A 26,525-nucleotide genomic window follows, 5' to 3' on the forward strand; every position below is an offset into this window, starting at 1 on the left:
GCTTATTCAGTAAGAATCAGGATTAGCTGTTACTCAGAATAAAGTTAGAATATGGAGAAATCATCATGCAGCTGGTTTAAATACCACTTGATTCATTTTTGTATATTTTAATATTATAATTAACAACTTTATGATCCTTTTATATTGTGCTGTATCAGAGTCATCAAGCCACATAATGATTGTACATTTAATAGTGATGAAAGAAATGTCCTTCTGGGTTCGGCTCCAAATGGGGGAAAAGACACTGGAGACATGGAGGCTGCTTGGAAAGATGGTTTATTGGTGGACAGGGCCACATGGCTCGAGGCCTGAACAGAAAAGGTGATCACATGCTTCAATGCTGGTGGGGAAGAAGAGAAGGGCTGAGGGAGGGGCTTGCTAGGCTTTTTATAACCTGTTCAGTCCCACCTCTCTGTTTCCTGTTCCTGTGTAAGAAATGTGTTCTGATTGGTTGTCAGACTCCCATGTGACCATGCAGGGGCAACTCTCTAGGCTGTGTTTTGAATCCAGGTTTGGTTGAGTTCTCAGGTGCCATGTGGTGAGTTGGGTAAAGTTCCTTAATCCCATGCCCCTGTAGCTGAAGTGGAGAAGTCTTTATTATGTAAAGGGACTAGCTTGGCCTTCTTAATGGCCCATTGACAAAGTGGGGATGGGCAGGAAGCTACAGGCAGATATTCTGTCTTTTAAAACATGTTTGTTTCTTTTCACATCCAGAGAAATATTCTGCCTTTTCAATATTTTCTAGGATATTTCATTTTTCTGGGAGAGGGCTGGGTGATAACTTCCTACAATAGGAAGCTGGTGGACGTAATGAGGAGAATCATGATATTTCTCCAGATTCAAATTGGTAACAGATGAAAAAAATATTGGAAATTAATTTATAAAGAGCTACCTTATACTATATATAAAATAAATGCACTGCTATCCAATATTGTTCAAAGTTTTTATTTAAGAATTTATGTTTAAAAGTGAAAGGAATTTTAGGAACACTTTTATATGGAAAAAAGAAATGATTCCGTATTTCTGTGATTGTGTTCTGATTTTGAAATAGCGATTTCAAACTCTAGCAGTTATACTGATATTTTAAAATTCAGTGAAGCTCAAATACTGCTTTCTGATTATTTTCAACATTCCATCTTGCTGGCCAAGAAGGTTTCTTTCAATCCTAATTACTAACATACTAAAAATTAAAATATCGTATGAACTACACTGGTTTAGCCTTTTGAATCTGAATCTGCTTTTTACATTTCTCTAGTGTCTAGAAGCTTCAGTCCATAGCTTCTGAATTTCAGTCCAGTTATAGATCCTTCTGCAATGGTTCCAATGATTTAACTTGCAAGCATAAATCCAGATTTAAACAATTTTAAAAGTTCAAATGTGTGAAACCTCTATCCGCCCTTCCAATGAAACACAGTGAGGGAACCAGATTCCATGCATGCTACTATCCTTCAGAGGGAATGAATTAAATACTTCCAGTCTGATCTAAGAAGCTGATTTGGAAGCCTTTGCACCCACATCTAAATTAAGGAAACATAAGACAAGGCAAATGAGGAGCAAAAGGACAATACTATTGTTGCTTCCAGTTGCTAGTGTCAATTTTTTTGGAACAATTTGTTGATCTGACACCATAAAATAAATATATTTAGTCAACTGATGTTGAACTATATTAAGGCTAGGCTTCCATCTACTTTGGACCCATATCAATATAGGAGTAATAGATCAACTGATGACGCTGTGTCTATTGTTGTCCGTACTGTATTAAATCATTTGGAACAACAGGGAACATATGTAAGGTTGCTATTTGTGGATTATAGCTCTGCCTTTAACACCATTCTACCCAATAGGTTGTTTCTTAAAATGTCCAATTTGGGTATAAATCAGAGGATTTGTTTGTGGATAAAGGATTTTCTGACAGATAGGCCACAGTCAGTAAGGATGGGATCTCCCCATTCTTCTATTCTTCTATTCTATTTAACATTTTAATGGAAAAAATACATTTAAATTAACAGATTAACTTGTGAGTGAAGTGAAACCTCATTGCAAAATATTAATTGAGGAGAGGGAATGACAATCATACATGAATATATATGAACATACATGATAGCATATTTACATCATTTATATTGTAAATTATATTTATTTGTGTGAAAATCTGTAGTTACCTGTAAAGGATTATATTTGAAATGGTATGTGGGAGTGACCTTGAGAGATAGGAGATAGAAATTCAACCAAGGAAACTGTCAGATAAAAGGCAGCTCAGCCCACAGCAGAGATGTGGATGGGGGAATATAAGTGTTTAATTTTGTGGTGAAAATTTTGCAAATTCATAAAGATCTTAGATACAACGTGAGTATTTAGCATGGCTACCATAGTTACCAATGCATTGTAATGTGTTGCATTAAGCCAAAGGGTTGAATCCATCTCCAGTTAGCACAGTCTGAGAATGGAAAATAAAAAGCAAGAAGAATGGTATTTGTACTTCATGAATAATATTATACAATCATTGCTCTGATTTCAAAAGATCCAAGAATTAAAATTGTAATTATGTATATATTAAAATGGTTAAAAATAATACATTTTATTAATAAATGAAATATGTATTTATTAGCATCATAATTAATATGTTTTATATATAATTAATCATGACCTTACAAGCCTCAGACTGCATGATAAACAGTTAAATGCAAATGCTGCCAATGAGAATGAGCCATGGAAGCCAAAAAGTTACATGCACAAAGGATCCATCTTCTCTCTGTATAACTAGCTAGTAGAACTGTTAAAGAAGAGGTAGTGTTTACTGCCCACTGTCCAATAATTAGCATATGAATCCTGATTTGATTTAGGACAACTGTTTCTGTGTCATTGACTTAATATGATTCAGATAGAAAAAATATGTTGGAAACATGATAATGTGTAAATGGCTATTAATAGGCTTTTAGTTGAATCAGGGTTTTTTTTAATTTTGGTTTATTTTTCAAATATGTAAAGCTGTATTGAATCATGACTTATTTTCTCAAAGTCTAACAGCCTGAATCACAAGGTATTTTTGTTAACTGCTCATAATCAGACCGCATAATACCAGCTGAGGAATGAAAAAAATCATTTATAGGGGATCCATTTAGTAAGATAATAACGTAGTTCAGTTATCAAAAACACTTAGCAATAGCAATAGCAGTTAGACTTATATACCACTTCATAGGGCTTTCAGCCCTCTCTAAGCGGTTTACAGAGTCAGCATATCGCCCCCACAGTCTGGGTCCTCATTTCACCCACCTCGGAAGGATGGAAGGCTGAGTCAACCTTGAGCCGGTGAGATTAGAACTGCTGAACTGCAGATAACAGTCAGCTGAAGCGGCCTACAGTACTGCACCCTAACCACTGCGCCTGAAGTTCAGCCTCCACCCTTTTAGCTCTCCATAAGGCTTTGAAGATCTGGATTTTCCCCCAAGTGTTGGAAGAAGACTAGATAACACATTGGAACTGATTCAGCCCAGGTTTTTGTTGGGTTTAATATTTTAATTAATTGAGTTTTATAATTTTAATATTTTAATATATGTCTTTTAATTTTTTTTATTGGAGCAACTCATAGTTGTTTGAAAAATGGATAGCTGTATAAAAAGGTAATGTTTCCCTATCATAGTCATGAGTCTAGGGCAGAGGTGGTATTCTACTGGTTTAGACTGGATCTACTAGCGTGCGCTCACAATTGTGAACCAGTAGGGAAGGTAAGTGTATACCACCTCTGGTCTAGGGCATGGTGCTCATCTCAGTTTCTTGGTCAAGGGAGCCAGTGTTGTCCAAAGGCATTTTCAGTGGTCATGGAGCCAGCATGGCTATACACACATGGGATGATTTTATCTTCCTACCAAAGTGGTACCTATTTATCTACTCACATTTCCATGCTTTCGAACTGCTAGGTGGGAAGGAGCTGGGGCAGGAATGGGAGCTCACCCCTTGCGTGGTGCTTGGGTCTTGAACCTGGGCTGTCAGCTTTCCAGGTGGCAAGCTCAGCATCTTTTAACTGCTAAGCCATCATGCCTCAGAATGGACAGCTTTATGAATATTATAAACAAACAAACAAATAAATACACATACACAAGTATTTCTTCACTAAAACTGAAATATTTTTATTACTCTTAATCCATCATGTAGGCCTTTTATACGTTTTATTGACTGCCTCTATTGCCAAAACAACTCTATCAGTGTACAACATATAATGAATCTAAAAACAACAGCAACAACAACAAAAGAAAAATAACAACAAAAGAATTAAAGACTCCCATTAGGGAAGAAGCAAAACAATTGCAAAAGCCACACCAGTTGATCAATCACATTCAAGTCAGGCAGAGGTACAGATTAATTCTGCCCTGGACCTACAACATTTTTCAAAAGGACACCAATGTTAGGGCTGTGCTGACGTGGCAGAACAGGGGAAGAACAGCCACAATGGAACTAAACTACATAGACCCTTATGATAACATTATTTTAGGAATGGGAAGTAAAGGATGTATTCATTTCAGATGTCACCAGGGGCAGAGGTGATTGGAAAAAAGTGGGCCTATAGCAGTGGTGGGATTCAGCCAGTTTGCACCTATTCGGGAGAACCGGTTGGTAACTTTCTAAGTAGTCCAGAGAACCGATTGTTGGAAGAAATCTCCTTTTGTTTTTTTCCACTTTACAGGGCTAATCCTGTAAGGAAGGCAGGAAGGAAACATTCTGGCGTTGTTTCTAGCCTAATCTTTATTGACCTGCTTACAGAAACTGCTTCTCCGGTTAACCCTTATTACATTGTAACAGCTAAGGCGAAGCGCCCATCGACCTGACTGACCTTGAGTTGGCCACGCCCACCCAGTCACATGACCACCGAGCCCCACCTACCCAGATGGTCATTAGGGCAGAGAACCGGTTGTTAAATTATTTGAATCCCACCACTTGCCTATAGGTACCTAACTCTATTTTAAAAAATGCAATACCATTTTCTTCACTGCAATTAGTAAACTGCAGCAGATTGCCCAAGCCCACTGAATAAACTTAAGAGACCTTTTGTGGAGAATGGAAATTGGACTTTTGTCTTATGGATAAGATTCAGCTTAGTGGTCCTATAGTGAGCTGCTTTCTAGAGTAAGCAGAGCTGAAGCAGTTGCTGGGAAGATGCAGCCTTGAGATTATAGCACGATATAGAGCCGAGGTGGCGCAGTGGTTAAATGCAGCACTGCAGGCTATTTCAGCTGACTGCTAGTTCGGCAGTTCGGCGGTTCAAATCTCACCGGCTCAAGGTTGACTCAGCCTTCCATCCTTCCGAGGTGGGTAAAATGAGGACCCGGATTGTTGTTGGGGGCGATATGCTGACTCTGTAAACCGCTTAGAGAGGGCTGAAAGCCCTATGAAGCGGTATATAAGTCTAACTGCTATATTGCTTGGTCCTGATTGCCAGAGTTGTGGAAGGAACTACCCAACCAAGGATACAGAATTATTATTTGTTTTAACTCGGAGGTCCATGTAGGAATCTTAGCCTATGTTGTTTGATGAACAGTTCACATATGTTCAACAGAAAAACAGCTTTAATCCTGTCTTTTATGGAGACAAAACACTTAAAACATTTATTTTAAGTATATACCATGTGAGAGAGTAATCAGGTTGAGTATAAAAAAATTAATCACATGCCTGTCATTTAGCTGAAAAAATAGTAATGTTTTCCTTTAAAGTACAGAAAATGTGAGAGGCGGAATTAGACTTGGGGGAATTGCTGTTTGAGGTAAGAAGGTAATATCACAGTGGGAGGCAGCACTTGATCCCCTGCAAGCCAACTTAATCTTTTGAAAATATAAAGAGCTTATGTTTTCTAGTCAACCTTCATCTATGTTGAATCATTTGCCTCATAGCAAATATGTAAAGCGCTGGCTAATAGCAACAACTCAATTACACAATGTAGAATGCCGAAGATTACCAACCAAATAATCTTTTCAGCATCATGTATATACATAAATTTGTTAGTTACATTTGGGAGTTTAATATCACAGGTATGAATCAATTAAACTACTGCAGTATTAAGCAGATTTGAGTTGTGTCAGCCACAACATCCCTTGAGGATGTTCATCTGGATGTTCATGGTCATCTGGAAACCACAACTAGTACAAAATGCTAAATTGTTGAATGTGATCATTTGCTTCCAACATATTATATCTGTTTTGAGGGCACTGGATTCGCTACCAGTTTGCAGCCAAGTGAAATTCAAGGTAACCCAAAGACCTTTGTGATTTAGGATCCTGATTTCTTAACCTCTGCCCCAAAGCTTTGTGCTATCAGCTGAATAACAGCTATGCCTTCTTGAAAGTACCACATTTGCCAAGGTTCATTAAAGGTTAATCTAAGGCAGTGTTTCTCAACCTTGGCAACTTGAAGATGTCCGGACTTCAACTCCCAGAATTCCCCAGCCAGCATTCGCTGGCTGGGGAATTCTGGGGGTTGAAGTCCGGACATCTTCAAGTTGCCAAGGTTGAGAAACACTGATCTAAGGAAAAGCATTCTTCATACAAGTGACCCATCTATGCGGTTCCCTCCTTATTTAATTATGATTGTTGCCAAACGTTTTAGTGTTTGGCATCAATGTAAAACAAATCTTCTCCTGCAAGCCTTTTGTTAAGCTACTGTGTGCCTTTCTCATCATGTTACCTACTGTTCTCAGTTATTTTACCACATCATGAAGGACGTTGATTCTTTTCAATTGTTCTCAATTGAATGTAAATTGTCATTTGGGGATCAAGCTTTTCCTTGATGATATGTGATAAAATGTGTAAATATATTTCAATCGCCTACTCTCTCGTTTCCTTTTTCTTCATTGCTTTGATTTTTCCCTTTTTAAAACATAGAGGCAAAAAATAGGTTCCATTAAACACCATTCAGAATTGAATCTACAATAGCAGAATGCCAGAATCCATTTACTTTTGTTCTATTTCTTAAATGTAAGATTTTTTAAAATTCCTGAGGGTGGGGCTTAACGTCATGATGACATGAAATGCAATCTTGGGGCTCCAGGATTGCCATCAATATCTCTGTTGCTGGACAGTCCTGTTTGGATCTAAACCATTCTGAAGGAACGGTGATAGAGAAGAGCATGTCCTGCTGATCTCAAGGACATCGCAAAGTCCCTGATTGATCCAGGAGGAAGCTCTTTTTGCCAGCTACAAGAGAAGCAGTCAAAATGGCTGCAGAAGGTTGGGACAGTCCCCTGAAAGTAGAACAGGAGAGACAGTGTGTTGAAATGGTGAGAAAAATCTTTATTATTAGAGAACAGAAAATCCAAAAGACTTAGTTAAAATAAAATTGAAGACAGAAGTAAGTAAGTGGCGAATTAACCCTGGGTTAAAACTATCATGTTATCTTTTTCACTTTAATTTTGTTTGTTTTCTATGGATGGACTTTTTACAAATGCCTCTTACTTTTAAATTGGACTGGTCTTTTTTTCCCGTCTTCCTCTATACTTCTTCAATTTTTTGTATTTGTGGATTAAAAGTTTCTTTCCTCGCAAGGCGCGGTCGGATCGTAATCTTTAAACATTTTTTTCTTCACTTCTGGAATTCGGAGCTTAGAAAGAAAGGCAAAAACAGAGGGAAAGGATGTAACACTGCCATTTAGAGGCTAGAGGCTTGGCAACATCTGATAATACAAAGCTATTGGCTTTGTTTACTGAAGGTCAGTGGCTATACAGGTGTTTCTTTGAAGGAAAGATAAAGCTTTGACCTGAAAAACTTTACTGAATTTGTTTGAAACCTAGCAAAAGCCTTGGATGTTTTAGTGGCAGTGTCTATAACCTGGAAAAATGGCCCAATATGAAGAAGAAAGTGGAATAACATTGCAAAGAATTATGCTAGAAATTCAAAAAGTCTTAATAATCACAGACAAAATTGAAAAGAGACTTGAAATTATAGATCAAAGGGAAGAGTTGAGAATACTTATAAAACAACAATGAAATTTGAGGACAGAGTTCAAAAAACCACAGAGACATATGAAAGTGATAAGAAAATTGTTGACACTGATAGCAAATCGAGAGTGGAGGAAAATGATAAGTGCGAAATACGGAAAGGAGAGATCAACTGGAACTCTATCTCAGATGTCAAAATATAGATGAAGAAAGAGGAGAAAATTTGGCAGAAACAATGAGAGTAATTTCGGTAGAAGCACCAGCGATAACAAAAGTCAAGCTGATGGAAAGAACAGATAGAGGGTTTCAAATCTTTATAAGATATGCAATGAATAACAAGTGGTCAAGAGAAGTCCACATAAGACTTATCAAGAAAACACTTAGAATACAGAGTCTACAAATAGCAAGAGATATTGGACTGCACTATTTCTGGAAGGATACAGGATGATGAAATGAAATGTCACAATAAAATTTAGTTAAATGGAGTTAAATTTTGAGTACTATGTATAAGACAAAGTAATAACAGGTATAGCCAAATAAATGATTAATAATAATAATAAAGCATTTATATATACTAGATAATATGAAATTTTATACAAACTGTAAGTGAGGATGATGGAGATGATATTGAAAAACCTTTTTATAAAAAATAAATAATTCTATATAGAATAGAATATAAAGATGTAATATCACTGGATGATTTCAGGATGATGTAATGAAATGCCATAATATAAATTTACTTAAATTTAATATGTTTCATATAAAAAGTAACAATAGCTATGCTTAATGGATGTTTAACAATTATAACAATTTGTATACATGTATATTAGATTTATGATACTAATAATCAAAAAAACATGGAATTGAAAATGATCAGAGAATGTTATCAATGCTAAAATAATAAAATGATTTAGAATAGGATATAAAAAATTCTTTATTATTGGATATATTGAAGATGATATAATGAATCATTATAATATAAATGAATACATATTTAGAATACCTTGTTTAAAATGGAGAAACAATAGTGCCAATCAAACAAATGAAGTTTAATAATAATGTATACAAAGATATTTGATTGGCAATATATGAATTTTGATAAAGCTCAAGTGATGACTATGGAAAGGATGCAGAAAGACCTTGTAACCAATCGACACACTGTATGCAGTTGAAAAGATTTTTGTTATATGTTTTGTGTGTTTGTGTTTGTTTGAAAATAAAAATTTTATTTATTAAAAAAAAGGTTTTAAAAAATTCCTATTGCTTTTTGGCTTCTAAAAAAGAAGATTTGCCATTATTTAAGGAAGAGCAGATGTAAACTTTCATCCAACATTATACCAATGGAGGCAGAGATACTATTCTTTCTTGGTATTAAGAAATATATGCTAAATGTATTGCCTGTAGACTAAGAAAACACAACTTTCTATGGTAAGAAATTTGACCTTTGAATGGTATGCCAAGGGCTACTCCAAAAAGGAAACCAACAAATCGCAACCTTAACCCACTTAATTCATATTTAAATTTAATGATTGAACACCCCACATTTTGAAAGGTCAAGAGTTCCCAAATTATGTACCTGTAATCTGGATGTTAGGATGAGAAAACACCAATCTTTCTGCTTATTATGTGTCAAATTTATTAAACTAGGAATAGTCTGTCTGCTATTGTAGCTACTGAAGCAAGCAAATTTGTTTGTGATAACTCAGTTTCTGTTGCCTGAATGTGCACATGTGAATACTAATTTAATTTGCAAGTTTGCACAGAGATCCATGATATAATTTAATTGACATATACACTCACCAGACTAAAGATGTATTATGTGCAGATTTAATTTATTATGGAAAATTGGGGAAGAAAATTAAAATCTGAAAAATAGGAAGCAATCCGTTTAAAGTGCTTAAAATCATTGTGAAATGTCTTTCCCAAAAGCAAAATGAAAGCAAAAAGTTAGCACAGACAGATGGAAATGGAAATCTCTGATAAACAAGTACCTTTAACCCATGAATTTTCAAAGTATTTGTAATTCCTTAATGTTGGTGTTATGAAATTGCCTAGGTATCAAGATTTTTAACAAACTGCATCAGATTGTGCAATGAATGCTTTAAAAACCTAATCATATGAGATTCCGACTCCATAAAAGATTCAGGAGGTAGTTAAGAGTGCAACGTGTAACTAATAGGTATAAAAACAGAAATACCTCGCCAATTGCACAGCATTCTAAATTTCTCTGTTAGAATACTTTATTACTTCTAATTATTTATTTTAAAAGTTAACGAACAGTAATATTTTTAAATGCTGGGTCTGATAGCCAATTTAATGTTAATTTAATGAAAATAAACAAGATGGCACAAATATTTCCATACATATTCACAACTCATTGCTATTCTAGCCTTAGGCCTTAATCTATTCATGACATTAGCAATGTGATTAGCAATCAAATTATTTTAAAATAAAGTGGCTAAGAACATTGGGGAAAAACTTAAGCCTTTGTTCCCAGCAAAATCACTGCCCCACATCTGAGATTAGCTGTCGGGGAAATTAATTTCAATCTTTTTTCATGAAATGCTAAGTAAGGGGTTTTCTTTGAGCTTGCTGATAGGAATGGAAGCCCCAAATCTCTTTTGCTAATTAATTGGTAATCACATCACTACATTAATATTATGTATAGTTTAACTGTAAATCTTCACTGGGGAGAGTAGATCAGACATTCTTAATTTAACTGCGGAAAAAAGATGGGAACTTAATTGATCACCTTTCAAGTGTGACAAACACTGGATGACAGAATGAAAACAAGCATCAAATCAAAGGCAAAAATGCCTAAATGGCCAGATTTTAATGAATAATTTAAGTGTAGGAGTACTTTGGATAGTTTGATGAGGAAGACAATGATGTTGTCCACATTTTTGTCAACTCTTAGCAACTATATAGATAGTTTTAGGATAGAGTTGAAAGGGACCTTGGAGGTCTTCTAGTTCAACATCTTGCTCAGAGAGGAAACCCTATACCATTTCAGAAAAATCGTTGTCCAATCTCTTGTCCAGTGTTGGAGAATTTACAACTTCCAGAGGCAAGCTGTTCCACTGGTTAATTGCTCTGTCAGGAAATTTCTTCTTAGTTCTAGGTTGCTTCTCTCCTTAATTAGTTTCCATCCATTGCTTCTTGTCCTGCCCTCAGGTGCTTTGGAGGATAGTTTGACTCCCTCTTCTTTGTGGCAGCTGGCTGTCTTCCTTTTTTTTTTATAATCACTGCAGCTGGTTGTCTTCCTTTTCCTTCCACATTTGCCAATATTATAGGTTTTTTTTTTAAAAAAAAGACAGTAAGTCATTTACACTAGGTTTCCAAAATATGATAATTTCAGTCTGATCATTTCTGCCTTAAGTGAGAACTCTTGATTAATTTTCTCCATGATCCATTATGTTTGTTTTCTTGGCTCTGCATGGTATTGTCAGAAGTGTTCCCCAACACAGATATTCAAAAGTATTAATTCTCTTTCATCCTGCTTCTTCAAAGTCCAACTTTTAACACCAAAGGAAAACCGTGGCCTGCACAATTCTGATTTTTGTACACATAAATATGTTGTTTTTACCAAATGCTAGCCTGTAGCAGATTTCTTGGCTGCTAGTTCCTTTATTGTTAACAGTAAAACCTAAAAGGTAGACACTATCTACTGCTTCAATATCTTCACTGTAAATTTTTGAAAATTTACAGAAAAATCAGATTTTTCCCATTTAGGTTGGTGATATTATGCTTCATAATTCAGAAGGTTAAATAAATCCCATCAACAAAAAAGGTACTTTTTTTGCCAACACCACAAGTAGAGTTGAGAAGACACTGCAGATATAGAGCTGGGACTCAAGATGGGTCCCTTTGAAATGGACTAATTGAAGGGCATCTCTGGACATCCTAAATTAATTTACTCTGGGAATGAAATGCAGAATAGTGATTTTAAGCTAGGGTTTCTCAACCTCTGGTATAGTATTTTAAGATGTCAGCACCTCATTTCTCAGAATTCCCAGAATGCTGATTATTGATTTAAGCAACTCGTTCTTCTTGTTGTTGTTCTTGAAATACTTGAAATACTCCTTCCTCCTCCTATTTCTCCTTTCTCCTCCTCCTCCTCCTATCGAGCCGAGGTGGTGCAGTGGTTAGGGTGCAGTACTGCAGGCCACTTCAGCTGACTGTTATCTGCAGTTCAGTGGTTCAAATCTCACCGGCTCAAGGTTGACTCAGCCTTCCATCCTTCCGAGGTGGGTGAAATGAGGACCCAGACTGTGGGGGCAATTTGCTGACCCAATTTGCTAAAAATCTGTAAACCGCTTAGAGAGGGCTGAAAGCCCTATGAAGCGGTATATAAGTCTAATAAATAAATAAATAAATAAATATTTTCCCAACAACAGCCCTGTGAGGTGAGTTGGGCCTGAGAGAATGTGAGTGATCCAAAGTAATCCAAGCCAGCTTTCGTGGCTAAGATGAGACCAAAATTCACAGTCTCCGGGTTTCTACTCTGGTGCCTTAATCACAAGACCAAAAAGGCTTTCTTTCATTTTGTAATAAAATCCACTATTTCACACAAGTATCTTCCATGACTGCATGAAAATACACACTAAGAGCAATTGGTTATGGGCAAATCTGTTTCTTAAGGATGAATTGACTCATAATTTTCGAAAATGACAGTCCCAACAGCCCTGAAATAAATCATCTAGTGCAAAAATAAGTGAAACAATCTTCTTTTCTTAACATGAGGGAATGTGCAAACCTTTTAAATTACTTTGTGTAACCAAAAAAGGTTTCATTTTAACAAAATTATTATACCAGAAGTTCTATAGCTTTTTAATTTCCATAAATTGTCAATTTCATATCCATATTTTGTATTTTGTGAAAAGAATCATTTTGAAAGATATTATAAATGAAATAAAACTTCCTTTTAAGTAAAACAATCCTTTCTTTTTTTTAAAAAAAAGTGTGCTATTTGATATTCAATTTTGTATTACTTATAAGAAAAGAATAACATTAATTCTTACTCATGTTCTTATTTAAATTTTTGGCAGGTAAAACATTTTTTGTTTGAAATGCTGTAGGCTCACAAAAACTGGTTTGAGTGTTCTGAGGTTGAAAAAAACCCAATATATATGAAGCTCAGGATGAAACAATATTTTATTCCATTTTGTTTCAAGATTCCAATATCCCCAAATCACCTTGTTTTTAAAAGTCCTTTAGTACATTGAGTACATTGGTCAAGATATTAGTAGGCCAGTAGTGGGAGTGGCTTGCTGGCCATGTGACCTGGTGGGAGTGGCTTGCCGGCCATGTGTTTTCTTTCTTTCTTTCTTTCTTTCTTTCTTTCTTTCTTTCTTTCTTTCTTTCTCTCTCTCTCTCTCTCTCTCTCTCTCTCTCTCTCTCTCTGTCTCTCGCTCTTTGCTTCCTTTTGTCTCTCTGTCCCTTTTTTCTTTTTTTCTTTCATCTCTCTCTCACTCTTTTCCTTTCTTTTTTCTTTTTTTATTTATTTATTTGTTCCTTTCTTTCTCTTTCTCTTTCTCTCTCTCTGTGTCAGTTTGTGTGTGGGGGGTGTGGGTGCGTTTGTGGCAGTGGTGGGTTTCAAAAAAATTTGGAACCTCTTCTGTAGGTGTGGCCTGCTTTCTTGGTCCACTGGTGGAACATCTTCTAACCGGTTCGGTAGATTTGACGAACCGGTTCTACCGAATAGATGCGAACTGGTAGGAACCCACCTCTGTAGTAGGCATACATTTTATCTCTCCCATTGGGAGCAGTTAGTTGAAGGTAGGAATTGTATCAGGATTTCTGGTAAATAGATTTATTTGCTGTTTTTAAATTCTTTGCTGTAAGGATCAAGTTCATTGTAGCTGTCATGTTTTGTATGCATTGTGCTTTTTTCAGTCTATCAAATGTAAAAAGATGCATAGCTCATGTGCCATCTTTTGCAAACTTATTTTGCATGAGAATGTTTAAAAGGCAAGGCTTTATTCATTGCCCTGGAATTAATTGAACAGGATTTATTCCTATTGTTGAGAAAGGAATAACATTTATGCAGGAACCTAGTCAGGCAAGTTAGTCAGCTTCCTCCATTAATCTGCTTTAATGAATTCTTGTGATCTGACAATTCCTTTGTATGAGGGGATAGTTGTAATGGGCCGAATAAGGTTATAGTCCATATAAGTCTTTAATTCCGTGTGTGTGTGTGTGTGTGTGTGTGTGTGTGTGATGCATTTGTGAAAAAAATGGCTTTCTGCCTGGATGGCTCCCAGAGTGAGTCAATAGACAGAAAAGGGAAGCTGTATGCTCCCTCCCATATTTGGGCATACCAGGGGTTGTGACACAATACATACATACATACATACATACATACATACATACATACATACATACATACATACATACAGATATTCCATTATATTAAATTCCATATATACACTATTCACTATCTAATCCTGAAATATTGTAATATAATTTTCTTAATAAGGGCTGATTTGTTCCAAGCTTTTAATAATGGTTCTTGCATTGTCATAAAAGAAAGATACATACCTTCTATTTTGCAGATAATTATTCTTGTATGTGATATGCTTCAATTGATAGCTATTTGCAACTTCTTGGGAACATTTATTTATTTACTTTTATCGTATAATGATGGAGAATAACTTATACATTTTTTTTCGGAACCATTTGTATTTTTGTGGCCTCCCACTGGATTGGATTCACCATTATGTGTGTAAAATGGGACTCTTTTTCTCCTCCTATAGTATTTCTTATTGTCCCTCATAAATGTCTCTGGGAATCAACCAGTGTTGTTTTACCAGGCTGCATAAAGTGTATATAAATATCTTAAAGAAATGAAATAAGTTTCCAATTATATACGATGGGACTCAGGAAAAGTGCTTTTGCTCACTTCTGAAGTGCTTTCTCCTTTCCCTCAGTTTTTCAATAATAGTCTATTGTAAGTAGTATAGTAGCCTGCCAACGTAGTACAGTCTTCTATTGTTTGTGTAGAACTGGAAGTGGGTTTATAGGGGCATCATCCTCTATTTCTGTCAGCTTTATTGTACATCTAAATCTGAATCCATTGTATTGTTTAAGGAAGAGGTTTTACATAATTGTATGTATTTTAGTTTCCTGATATAGAAATAAATCCCAATGTCCTAGGGCCTGAGGAATGATTTTTAAAATTAAAGCCATACATGAATTTGAGAACTAATCCTATTGAATTAACTTTTACTTTTAGGTAGAAATATATACAATTGTTCTGTTAAAATTCAATAGTTATTTGCATTTTTAATATCCCAGAAGAAAATGACATCTTGTATATATAAAAATGTAGGTCCTCTTTTTTTATTCATATTTACTGGTTTTATGTAGAATATGCAAATTGAAGACCACCTATGTATTTTAATTTCAGTGTAATGAACATAGTTTAAATTGCTATTAATCTGTACAATATGGAAGTGGGAGATCATAGTGCTGACAGAAGAAATGGTGAAAATTCCTTCTCAAACACCGCTTGACAGAAAGCATCCAAACTATTATATAAATGTAAAAGTTAACACTAAGGAGAGTCACGTCTGTTAAAATATAAAAACTCTTCTATGCAAATAATCCTCCTCCTGAAAAATACACAGTTTCGGAAATATTTTAAATGAACTACATAATAAAATAATATGCTAACACAATATTTTATGTCAGAATGTGTGTCTTCCACAAGTCTTTAGTTTCTTATTATGTTGAATTTGAATTGCCAAACTTATACTGGTAATACCTAAATGCTAGATACTATAATTAGGCTACTTGTAATTATACAACTATTTGTATGATTAATAGTAGTAGTATAGTATTAAAATTAGTAGGAATAAAATATTACTTATTAAACCCCAAACATATATCAATGTTAGAATCATTACTGCCTTCCTTTTTTTTTAAATTTCTTTATGTTTTTTTATTTGTTATTTTTAAAAAAATATGGAACGCTTCACGAATTTGCCTGTCATCCTTGCGCAGGGGCCATGCTAATCTTCTCTGTATCGTTCCAATTTTAGTATATGTGCTGCCGAAGCGAACACACATTACTGCCTTCCTTAAAGTGACTATTATTTGTAAAATTTAAAGAATGAGAGATAACAAAGTGGTTTATCCAAGTATGAGACTAGGATACTGACAAAGCAATTTTCTGTGTTGGATACAAAAGCTAATACAGATCAAATGACGACTATTTCTCCCTCTCCTAAAATATGCTGCAAAGATTTCTTCAGTCTGAATGATTCTCATTTGAAACAGACCAAGGGGAAATACAACCCAGGGAAGAGTAGAAATTCAAACAGACAATCTAATTTATCTGAATATTATTAGCAATGGAAACAATAGGACATATCCCAAGCCATGTATCTCTGCAAATTCAAAGATAGATTCTTCTAAATAGGTTAATCTGAGGTGTTGGATAGATTAATATATCATATTAAACCATAATATTAGTTATTAGGTTTTGGCTTAGTGCGTTCCATGTATCCAGCAAACTATAAGTTATTCAAAAGCCGTGGTTAAACAAGACAAGGTGTAAACATGACAGTATGAGACTTTTCTGCTCACAGAGAAGAAAAACATTTTTTTTACTATTTATATCATGCTGTGATTTAATTTTCTATGTCATTCTGGAGAAATTGCAGAAGTCTTGGGAGAATAGACCGATGTGCCTAACAGAATAAAAACTGAATTTAAAAAAAAGTCCAATAGACATTCCTGTATCCAGACATACAAAAAGAGACTTTCCTTACAACCCCCCCCCCAAAAAAACGAACCAACTGGAAAAGCACTGTTTCATTCTAGCTCAGAAAAAAAATGATAATCTTATTATTGTATCAGAAATAGCCTAAATCGATCTTTAGTGTTGGAAGGCACATCAAAACCTACAAGTTACAGCATTACTTATGCAATTCCCAGTTTCCTCAGCCAGCTTCAGACTCTGATTCTCCATCTTACATTAGTACAGAGGGACTGTCAGCCTTCAGGAAAAAAAAATGGGGGAGGGAGCGGAGGAAGCCGTGAGTTCAAAATCGCGCCCACAGCAGCATGCTGACAAAAGCACTCCTTCAAAAAACAACTCAAAAATAACATAATAACCCTAAACCTAACCCTAACCCTAAACCTAACCCTAAATCTAACCCTGAACCTAACCCTAACTCTAAACCTTACCTTAACCATAATCGCGCTTTTGTTGGCACGCTGTTGTCGGCGCGCTGTTGTGGGCGCGATTTCAAACTGCAGTTTTCTCGCTGCGGTTTTGTTGGCGCACCTTTGACGTGTGCGCATTTGTCAGGTCACGTAATTCACCTTGTATGACAGTAAGCTACCTAGAATCACCTTGGTGAGATGGGCGGCATAGTAGTCTAATAATAAATAAAAAATTTAAAAAGGAATTTGGGGATGGAGAAATCTTTACGCCATCGTACAAGTGGAGTTCTATTTACTGTTCCCTAGAACTGGTTCTTTCCTTATGCCATCAATCACAGTAACACAATGAAGGTATCAGAAATAGCATTGTCTTTGTTTCCAAATAAAACATACATTCAAAAAAATCCACAATCCATCACCTTCTGCCTTATTGTGGGAAAGAATAATTTTTTTTACAGAAACATCAATAGTTGTAAGTCCCAACTGAAAAATAAAATGGCATCCCGCGACAGAAGAAGCCTAGCATAGTTTACAGTCACTCATATTATAGCTGAATGAGTGAAATGTAAGGGGATATTTGCTAAGCTACTTGACACTTTCAAGTCAGCTTAATCAGATACCCTTTCATTTCCTGTAGTAGAGAGACCAGTATTCTGCTACTCACTATACACCAGAATCTATTTACATATTCTAAGAGACGAGAGGAACTCTCAAAGTGTGTCATTTGGTTGCACTTCTGTGTCTTTCAAAATCAAATAATCTATGTAGGAAAAGAAGGCCATCCAAAAAAGCAATATACAGTAATTCAGCAAGCAAGATAATATTCTCATTGCAGAACTAAAAGTTCCTAAATGTTTCTTTATAAGCTCACCTTATTAACTGTGTGATAAAAGTTTAAAAGTGTACAGAAACATACAGATGTGAGGATTTCTTCTTCAAAAGCACTGTACACAGATGATGGATTCAAAAATGGTTTAGGGATATAAATCAATGCACTGTATGCAGACTGATGCCAGTTTCCTTTTAAATTGTCCTTGCATCGTAAGCCAGAAATCATATTTTTGTGTTTAGGAATATTTATAGAGTAATCAGATAAATAAATAAGAGAATAAATAAACGATAAAATCTGTGGAGCACTTGGTGTTGGGTGCGCAGACATATGGTAAATGGCATATTGGCTTTATCGTGTTCATTTATTCATTTATTCATTTGTGAATTTGTTCATAAAGAATGGAGAAAAATCAGGCAGTTTTACATTTTTTTCTCTTTGTAAATGTTCTTTTTTCCAATCTATATTGAGTGAATGTTAGGGAATAATATATACAAACTACAATTTCAATAGCAGCAGAGGAGAAAAGGTAAAATAAGCTTATAGCCACCATGGAAAGTTCTATTCATATGAAATAATAATCTGTTCAGCTACATAATCTTTTCTATGGTTCTTTTCTTTAATAAACATTAAAGTTTTCCAAGACCTATATTAAAATTGAAATGGAATTTTAGACTATTTCACACAGGATATAATAGCTTTTTATTTCACTATTTGTGAACAAAACTGAAAAAAAATGTATCCATGACTATCCATAGTTTACAAACAGATAGCTATTTTGGAATTCGCCTGGCTGAAATTCCAGCTGAAAACTGCAGAAAAAGCAATTAATCCCTGCAGAGGAATGGAAATTCAAGTTGCAGAAAGCGTGGAATAAAGAAACTCAAGGAAAAGTAACAATGAATATGAAAAAATAGAATTATGCAAGAATATAAAAGAACATTTCAGGATCATAGTTATCAATGGCATACCTCGAATGTTTGAAGCAGATTATATTTTAATACTCCCCCCACCCCTTCCGTTGCTCCTGTGCCATGCCACCCACAGCCAAACAGCTGGTTTGAATGCTGGCAGCAGTGATCTGGCTGCACACCACCAACTGTCCAGATACCTCCTCATTATCCACATCACCAGACACTGCACCCCCTTATTGTCAGCACCTGTGGCAGACAGCCCCTACTAACCCATCCTTGATTTATATCCTTTATTTATTTAAAACAGTCATACAACCACCTATCTTCAAACCAACTCTGGACAGCTTTCAATCCCCCTTGATATTGCCCCTGGTAGTTATCCAAGAATAGGGTATTTGATTACTTACTGAGAATCTTTGATAAGAGGTGCATTCCCCAGTTTAAAACATGGCTTTTCAACTCCACATGAAGTCTGCCTCAAAGAGAAGCTTTCTGCTAAATCAAAACCTGAAAGATGTAATCAAGCTGTATCACCAACTGCCCACTTTATATAATTTATCTAAACAGAGAAAATGGTTGGTAGGCTAGCTGAAATATTGGCCACAACAACATCCAAATCTCAGTTTTCATTGTTAATAGTATACTCATAGGAAATTCTCCTAGTAGTTGACTTGGCAACCTCTGGGGGATGTACTTGTTATTTCCTTTTGCATCTGAATGAGCTTGAAATGCTGCTTTCATTCTTTCACAGTAATTAAAGCAAAGATGAATTAAAATCAGAAAGATGACTCTAAACTTATTTGCAACACTCCAAACAAAACGTTCTTCCTTTCATTAAAACACATTTCCAAAGTTTAAAGGCAAAATGTATTATTAAAATCAAAGGATGCTGATCCAACATCCAATAATGTTGGATATTATCTTATTTAATATAAAGAAAACTCACCTGAAACCCTTAAGTTTTCTTTGCACAGATGGATGAAGTGATGTCCTTCTCCTTTCAATATTGGACACTCAGTAGCTAAGAAAAAAGAATATAAAATGTTCTTAACTTTAAGAGAAAATTGAATCCAGCATATACAACGGGCACTTTTTTTTTGTTTTCTGCCAAAAAAAAGGGCAAAAAGGTCACAAATTGTGGATACATGCCTGTGGGTTGCTGCAACCAATTGTAATTGCTATCTGGTTCCCAAGCACCTGAAATATAATCACATCCCCAGGTATGTGTCTGAGATGACATTTCTGCCCATCCAAATCTGTAATCTATACTCACTGCAGCCCACTAAAACAAAAATAAGTAAAGCCCTGATTGCCTATTCCAGAACATTATTAAAGTGCAAGCTTGCTATTTTTTTAAATACTAGTAATATTAACATAGAATTTGTAGCACTTTACACTGCCCTGAAGTGTTGATTCTACAGCATTTGAAGCTGAGGAGCAAGATGATGAAAGAAGTAAATGAGAATCAATTTATATAATTCATTTTCATATACACTTGAAAAAAGCCTGACTTGGGGGAAAGATGGGAAGGGATTTGAAGAAAGAAATGATGGTATCTTTGTTCTTAAGCAGAAGTCAGTAGCTAAAGGGTAGAAGAAAGAAAAGCTAAAATTCTCTTAAGAGAATTTTAAAAAACGAAGAGATGTTGGTAGTTAAACTGGAGATCTTAGGTAGGGCTAGATTAGAAACTGACAACAGCAAGATATAAAGAGAAAGGTATTTCAGAACTTTGAACATGAAGATTGAAATACAATAGAAATTTTGTCTAGTCATTTGTGTTGGGAGGGAGGGAGGGAGGGAGGGAGGAAGGTGTAGGATCCAAACACAAATAAAAGCTGCTTGCAAATGTCAATGATACAGAAGAAAACTGCTTGCAGATTTATTGGAACTGTTGCTTTCTCTAAGTGCCTGCAAGTGAAAATTTTATTTTATCTGAAGAGATGGCTCTCCAGTTTGTTTTGGCTTGCTAAATGATTTAATTAATTTTGTTTCCAACTACAGAAAAAAATTACATGCAAATATCTACACACACACACACACACACACACATCTCTATCTCTATCTATCTATCTATCTATCTATCTATCTATCTATCTATCTATCTATCTATCTATCTATCTATCTATCTATCTATCTATCTATCTATCTATCTATCTATCTACCTACCTATCTACCTATCTACCTATCTACCTATCTACCTATCTACCTATCTATATCATATACATATACATATACATATACATATACATATACATATACATATACATATACATATACATATACATATACATATACATATACATATACATATACATATACATATACATATACATATACATATACATATACATATACATATACATATACATATACATATACATATACATATACATATACATATACATATACATATACATATACATAGATAGATAGATAGATAGATAGATAGATAGATAGATAGATAGATAGGGAGAGAGAGAGAGAGAGAGAGAGAGAGAAATATAGATAGATAGATAGATAGATAGATAGATAGATAGATAGATAGATAGATAGACAGACAGACAGACAGACAGACAGACAGACAGACAGACAGACAGACAGACAGACAGACATCTTTCTGTGCAATTTTTCCACAATGAACGTCAGGTGAATGTTGCTTTTTACTAAAATGCATAGGATTGTGGTAATTTTTCTATAATGCACATATTTCTGTGTGCATATTTTATTTTTTCTCATGAATTTCAGGTTCTCTTAAAGAAGTTCTAAATTTCTATTCTTCTCCATCTTGGTGGTGATAGAATCCAGCGCTAACAAACTGGTACTCAACCCGGACAAGACCGAGTGGCTGTTGTGTTTCCCTCCCAACAATTTGGCCGATATTCCAACACTCAGGCTGGGGGGTCAAATTTTATACCCCTCAGATAGGGTCCGTAATCTAGGAGTCCTCCTGGATCCACAGCTGACTTTTGACCATCAGTTGTCGGCTGTGACCAGGGGGGCATTTTCCCAGGTTCGCCTGGTCCGTCAGTTACGGCCCTACCTGAACCGGGAGGCTCTCGCAACAGTCACTCGAGCCCTTGTGATCTCTAGGCTGGAATACTGCAATGGGCTCTACATGGGGTTGCCCTTGAAGTGCATCCGGCGACTGCAGTTAGTCCAGAATGCAGCCGCGCGAGTGATAGTGGGCGTACCGCGGTTCGCCCACATTACACCCATCCTCCGCGAGCTGCACTGGCTACCTGTCAATCTCCGGGTGCGCTTCAGGGTATTGATGACCACCTTTAAAGCACTCCATGGTAGTGGATCTGGGTACTTGAGAGACCGCCTTCTGCCGATTACCTCCCTTCGACCGATTAGATCCCACAGATTGGGCCTCCTCCGGATTCCATCTGCCAGTCAATGTCGACTGGCGACTACACGGAGGAGAGCCTTTTCTGTTGCAGCTCCGACCCTGTGGAACGATCTCCCCGTTGAGATTCGTACCCTCACCACCATCCAGACCTTCCGCACGGCCCTTAAGACCTGGCTCTCCCAGCAGGTCTGGGGATAGGTTCTTAAATTACCCGCCCGAGTGTTGACTGTTGAATGCAAGTTGTGTTTTATTATTTTATTTTGTTTACTCACTGTTTGTCTTTTATTATTGTACCCCCTTCCCTGTGATTGTAAGCCGCCCTGAGTCCCCTCAGGGAAAAGGGCGGCCTATAAATCTCAATAAAATGTCTAAATGTCTAAAAAAATGGGTTGACCATCTGCAAGCTGATTGGACTGAGTCTGTCAAAGCTGTTAAGTCACTCCTCTGTTCCTAGGGCTTCCCAGCTTTTTGACTCCGTAGACAGCTTGGTCAGGCGCATCAAAATTCCCTCCTAATTAGATCTCTCCATTGGTGGCTATCCCCAGCCATCTCCAGAGGCAGCCTTTTCAGGCTGAGAGAACCCGAGAGATTAACAGTCACCACGGATGCCAGCCTATTTGTTGGGGGGGGGCACCTTCAGATGCAGATGGCCCAGGGGGAGTGTTCCCAGCTGGGACAAGACTGAAGTATCAACTGGCTGGAACTGCAGGTGATTTATCTTCCCCTATGCCAGTTTCAAGGGATAGTCTCCGGCAAACACCTCTGATACTGATGGACAACAACCCACCAAAGCCCACATCAACCATCGGGGGAGGGACCTGTTCCAGGTCCCCCATGCAAGAAACCAAGTGACTGGACCTCTGGGCGGAAAGACATCTTTTATCCATTGTGGCAGAGTAAATCTCTGGGGTGACCAACATGCAGATGGACTGGCTCAAAAGAGCTTCAGTGAACCACTTGGAGTGGTGCCTGCCCCCGTTACTCTTCCAGGAACTAACGGACCATTTCAGCCTCCCAGTCATGGACATCTTCACCAACCCTGGCCAATGCACATCTGCTTAGGTTTTACACCAGATTTCTGGCCTCAGGAGAGGAGGCCGTTGATGCTCTGCAATCTCCTTGGCCCCCAGGACTGCTCTATGCTTTCCCTCCTCTTCCCCTTTTCCCAAGGGTGATACAGAAGGTATTAGCAAAAAGGGTGGAGATTCTGCTCCTTGCTCCCCACTGGCCACAGTGACCATGGTTCGCTGACCTGGTGGCTCTGTCGGTGGCTCATTCCTGGAGAATCCCTCACGACAAGATCTCATTCATCCAGAGGGTGCTGTTTACCCTGGCACTTGAGTGGAGAGCTCTGAGGGAGGACAATTTCTCCTTCAGGGTCATTCAGGCTATCTAGGCCTCCAGGAGGCCCTCCACAGAACACATATATAACTCTATTTTGAAGACCTTTTGTAGCTGGTGTGGTAAGAAGGGTTTTTCCCCACACAGATGATAGTGGCTCAAATCCTGGACTTTCTTGAGGAGGGACAAGACAAGGGGTTAGGTCCCAACACCATCAAGAGGCAGGTTGCAGCACTGTCCTCAGACCCTAGCAATCATTAACACAACATCCTACAGTGCACCATTTCTTAAAGAGAGCAGTCAACTTGAGACTTCCGGTGGTACACCTAGGACCTGTTCAGGGTTTTGAACTCGCTCACCAGACCCCCCCCACCTTTGAGCTGTTACAGGAGGCCACCTTCAAGGTGCATTCCTCATGGCAATTAAATTGGCCAGGAGGATCTCAGAGCTGCAGGCCCCCTCTGCAAGAGAGGACCTCTGTATTTTTCACCAAGATAGGGTAATGTTATGGCTAGACCTCTCCTTTGTCCCCAAGGTGTGCACATGGTTCCACAGGGCCCAGGAACTGATCCTGCCAAACTTTTGCCCAGCACTTTCTCATCATCTTGAGAAAAGTGACACACCTTAGATGACAGGAGGGCTCTCAAAATATATATAAAAAGGACTTCTTCCTTCAGGAAGTCGTAGGCCCTTTTCCTGTTCTTCTAGCCTTCATCCTTGGGCAGGAAAGTAACAAGTTCCACAATCAGTCACTGGCTGAGGGCATGCATCACCAAAGCTTATGACCTGCAGGGCATTTCACGACCAGGGTGCATTACTGAACACTCCACCAGAAGCGCAGCCACAACGGCAGCAGAAGTATGTCGAGTAGATGTGTGGTCCTCTCCCTCCCATTTCATCAAGCACTACAGACTGGAAGCTTTGCCACGTCCAAAGCAGCCTTTGCCTCAGCCAAAGCAATCCAGCTTTGGTATGTCCCATACCTGGATGCTATCTTCACCCAGATGGAGAAGGGACATTGGTCTTACCTGATACGCTGCTTCTCATAGGGTGGAAATAGCATCCAGCCCCACCCTAGCAGGATAGTCTGGTCATCTATTTAAGAGGATGGATATTACAGCTTACCACCAACTCATTGGACAAAGAGGGAACCACAAGGCAACTAGACGCATCGAGTCTGTCACTGCATCTTCGCAAAAAGCTGGGAAGCCCTAGCAACAGAGGAGTGACTTAACAGCTTTGACAGACTCAGTCCAATAAGCTTGCAGAGAGGTCAACCAGTGGATGCTATATCCACCCTATGAGAAGCAGCATATCAGGTACGACCAGTGCCCCTTCTAACAATTCTCATGAAACAAATTTCTGATCCCACTATGCTTTCATACCCTCTTTCATTAATCGCCTAAACAGCTTTATATGTGAATTTTCTCCAGTTTCATTACTTGCTTAGTCATCATTTTAAAATAAATCTGCATTCTAAAAAAATGTAAATGAAAATATTTAAAATCTCATATAAATTTGGGCAGTAGGAGAAAGAATCTGAAAAATGATCAAGCAGAATTTTTCTTCTTCTACTATTTAAGACTTGTGAAATGTGATTACACAGGGAGAGGGTTTTTTTTAAAATTTTACAAATATTAAACAACCTGTGTCCCATTGGTTCATCCTTTCAGAAATACTTCCTTACATAAACAGAGAAATACAATGATCATAGCTGCAATTAAGGTTTCTTGGAAGGTGCAATTTCTCTGAAGCAGCCACAATGTCCCCAAATTCCATATTCAATGGTAGTCACGAGAGCTGGCATTCTGCAAGTTAGCTCATTTGGCTTACATTGATTCAATAACTGCTGCAGCCTACATACTTCCAATTTCACCCAGCTGAGAGTTATAAACAGATATATGAGGTTTAGTAGTATTATTGATACTCTCCATTTCTTGATATACTGAATGTTCCTATGAGCAATTTTAGAATAACAATTCCTGTAATGCTCATTGTTCCTTTTCATTCTTGTCGAACAAAATTATGTTAGGAGCTTAAGAATCTTTATGCCCATTGGCATAAATCTCCAACCATAAAACAGAAGAGGGCCAAATTTAGGAGGGCTAGAGAAGCCAACAAAAGTTTGAAAAGGGGCTTGATGCCTTTGAGGGCTGCTAACAAAAAAACAACATATCCCCCTGGAGTTAGCAATAGCAATAGCAGTTAGACTTATATACCGCTTCATAGGGCTTTCAGCCCTCTCTAAGAGGTTTACAGAGTCAGCATATTGCCCTCAACAATCCGGGTCCTCATTTTACCCACCTCGGAAGGATGGAAGGCTGAGTCAACCTTGAGCCGGTGAGATTTGAACAGCCGAACTGCAGAACTGCAGTCAGCTGAAGTAGCCTGCAGTGCTGCACTCTAACCACTGCGCCAGTGATTTGGAATATTGACAACTGTTTCATTCTAAACCCCTTTCTCTAAAGTAGAGCACTGCCTTGTGCCTTCCACCCATACCAAACATAACTTACCATGATTATATCCTCACACACACATACGCATACAGAGGCAACACATATCTATTTGCTTTGAACATACCCTCACAGCAGTGGTGGGATTCAAATAATTTAACAACCGGTTCCCTGCCCTAATGACCAGCTGGGTAGGCGTGGCTCAGTGGTCAAGAGAGTGAATGGGCATGACCAACTCAATGTCACTCACATCGATGGGTGCTTCGCTTTAGCTGTTACAATGGAATAAGAGTTAACTGGAGAGGCAGTTTCTGTAAGCAGGACAATGAAGATGAGGCTAGAAACAACACCAGAATGTTTCCTTCCTGCCTTCCCTACAGAATTAGCCCTGTCAAGTGGGAAAAAACAAAAGGAGATTTCTTCCAACAACCGGTTCTCCCAGCTGCTTAGAAAATTAACAACCGGTTCTCCCGAATAGGTGTGAACTAGCTGAATCCCACCACTGCCTCACAGATACACATGGGTTAATAAAAAGATAGATAAA

General features: G+C 37.4%; 1 non-coding gene across 1 annotated transcript; it reads right to left on the bottom strand.

Annotated features, from left to right (window-relative positions):
* Positions 1 to 15,880: 15,880 nt before the first annotated feature.
* LOC148045207 (U6 spliceosomal RNA) lies at positions 15,881 to 15,987 on the bottom strand. Its single transcript, XR_015697233.1, has one exon. It is a non-coding gene; the product is annotated as a U6 spliceosomal RNA (small nuclear RNA).
* Between the last annotated feature and the right edge of the window lie 10,538 nt (positions 15,988 to 26,525).

Source organism: Thamnophis sirtalis, unplaced genomic scaffold, assembly GCF_051295495.1.
Source record: "Thamnophis sirtalis isolate CommonGarterSnake01/CBP01778 unplaced genomic scaffold, rThaSir2_p1.2 scaffold_6, whole genome shotgun sequence".
Classification (NCBI taxonomy): domain Eukaryota; kingdom Metazoa; phylum Chordata; class Lepidosauria; order Squamata; family Natricidae; genus Thamnophis; species Thamnophis sirtalis.